The sequence below is a fragment of the Halyomorpha halys genome, unplaced genomic scaffold, assembly GCF_000696795.3.
Source record: "Halyomorpha halys isolate HHAL.00 unplaced genomic scaffold, Hhal_1.1 Scaffold127.1, whole genome shotgun sequence".
NCBI classification, from domain to species: domain Eukaryota; kingdom Metazoa; phylum Arthropoda; class Insecta; order Hemiptera; family Pentatomidae; genus Halyomorpha; species Halyomorpha halys.
Window position 1 is genome coordinate 1068379 of NW_027107825.1, and position 3059 is coordinate 1071437.

Genomic DNA, 3059 nt, shown 5'->3' on the forward strand with positions numbered 1-3059 from the left:
ATCATTATTTTAGTTTTTTTTTCTTTTCTCTTTGGATTTTTTAACATTTACATTTAAAACACAGTTTGAGCAGTAATCTAAAAAGTATTCTATTATAATTAAGTATTTGAGTTGAATAAGAGTTGTTGTGTAGTATCGGAATATGTAGTATTTATTATATTTTTAATATTATATCTAGGAAATAAAAACTTAAAAACGAAAAATTAATATTCTAATAAATATAATAATTATAATATAATAAATGTGTATAAATAAAAAAGAAATCTATATCACTACAACATATGAAGGGTCAGGGGTTCAGTTCTTTTAAGGAAGTACTGTTACTAGACCAACGGTTGTACTCGGAGTTGATTCGTTAGAACCACGCTCTGTTTGAGGCTGGGTGGATCTCAAATGGCTCCCGGATCCACAGGGTTGACTCCTGGCTACAGTAACAGAATAAGTAATTCTTTGACTCGAAATTAGTAGCACAGAGTCTTACCACTGAGATGTTCAGCTCCCTATATATACTTATGTGTGTTTATAAATATATTATATTTGAAACCACCCCCTCTTTTTTTAGTAGATTAAATGGAATCTGAAGAAAGTGCCGGAGGGACGAGGGTGTGATGAGATATTCTTCTATTTGTACCATCCCATCTGTAAAACCCTTTCTGTATGTATAATACATAGGGCTTTGTCATCAAATTATTTTTTAATTTAAGCTGTATCCCATGCGGAAAATGTAATTGTGACGGCTTCTTTTATTTTACATGTGGCTGCTCGGCCTCCTGGATATTTAATTTAGCATCCTAAGGCATGAAGGAAAATACACCCAGTGTTATATTTATATTAGTACTTTGAATTCTTTCCAGCAGAAAATTCCAGAGGGACCTTTTCGAAGTTTATCATTAATGTTCCAGGAATTTCGCAAGCTTGTCAGTTTTTTATACAAAAAGGTATATTGTGGTATTCAATCGCTTGTTTTTTTGTTGCTTTTTTTTAATTCCTTGTATTTTTTATTTTATTTTATAATTAATACCGTCAAAAATATTTTATCAGTTATACCATAATTGTGTTTTTCTTTTATTAGCATTTACACTGCAATTAAATCGCTTGTCAGTAACATTTTTTTTTATCAATTCAAGTCATATTCATATTTTTTTAAGGCAATTAAATTTTTCCAAATTAAATTTAACCTTTTATATATTAAATAATAAGTATAATTATAACATAATTAAGTTTTTCCCCTTTTAGTATTTACATCTGCCGCAATTAAATCGTATTCAAATCTTATATTTTCTAAGCAAATTAAATTTTTCTAAACCAGCCTTTTCGCTTATTAAATTCTATATTTCCTTATTTTTTTTTTACTCCTTCAAAGAAATCGGTTATTATTTTTTAAGCAAATTTTTCTAACAATGTAGATAGATATTATAAAACGTTTTTGGAATATTTTTTTGAATATCTTTCGATTCTGTAGTTATTATAAATTAATGAAAATTAAATAAAATCTTAATTTTAGCTTTGTTTGATCGATCCTAAAATGAAATTACTATATCGAAAAATACTACATTAAAAAAAAAACTGATTCTTTGCGTTTTTGATTTTTTTATAATTTTGGTTTTCTTGATAAATTACCATAAATCTGATTTTCTCAATAATGTTATTCAACCTGTAATTTTTGAATTTTATTTATTTGTTTACACAAAGTTTTTTTTTTTTATATGTATTTATATATTTTTATAATTATAATGTAAAAAATTAATTAGTAATTATGTTTATAATATTTTAATTAGTAATTATAATGTTTTTGTATTTTGTAATGAACATGAATTCAGTACGTAGCAAGCAAGCTCTTACTTTAACAAATTTGTTTCTTTCTTAAATTGAAATATTGTATAAAACCCATGTGAAGAGAAATCACTCACTTATAAATGATTCACTCCTGAAGGGTTTCGGATTCCTATAAATGAAATTCTCGGAAAACAATTCAATTGTTTTGGACGTGTACATCTTCATTTCTCAGATTCACTAACCGGTGAACAATTCCCTGGATTTCCAACTGATATCCAATTTCTTCTTATCAATAAAATCAATATAAATTTTTCTCTGCCCTTTTTTTATTGTAGCTTATTTTTTAATATTCTCCAAATAAAAAATATTTAGTGAACCGTCATATATTATTCTAGAATATAGAAAAACCTAGCCCAAATTCGAAAATTGAATTTCTTATTTTCAAAATTTAATTCCTTGAAAAACATTCTTAGTTACGAAAACGATAATATAAATATAAAACATAAAATAGTAGGGATCAAATTATTATCAGTAAACTCAGCATATCAGGAGCTAAAAAAAAATTAAATATTTTACAAATATAATGCTTAAAATAAATTTGTGTTTTCATTGCGTTAGTATTTTTTAAATGTTTATATAAAAGTTTTTATTTTGTAATTATTAGTATATAGAAAGTTTATTACATTTCTTCGTGATATATCCTTATACAATTCATTTATCTTTTCTGCTTATAACTTATAACTATGTTTTACGTATTTTGGTATAAAACAAATTGAAAAAAAAAAAAACCCAAAGTGGATATAAAATAAAATAAAATTTAGAGCTCTTACGTTTATGTCTAAGGGTTGTTGCTTTTGTATAATTTCCTATTTCAGTTATTAAAGTGTATAAAGAGTTAGGGCAAGATTGAATGAAATTATAATTCAAATTGTATATATGTATTGTTGTATGGAGTCTAAATTTAATTCTGAATGCGTATTATTTATTTTTGTGTAAAATGAATAGTATACGATTCCTAAGCATTTGTTTTTTAAATATTTGTATTTCTTTTTAAGTTAAATTATGTTGTTTTTTTTCATATAATTGTAGTAAACTATATTAATTTCTCTGTAATTTAATAAACATAGATTCTTCAGCGAGTTGGTAAGTTATTTTTAATTTTTTTGGCAATGACGTAAATTCTATTAATTACTTTTGAATCGTGTTCATTTATGCGTTCAATTTACAATTTATATTCTATTAATCTTTTTCTTTCTATTAATTTTATCAAAATTTTTAATTAT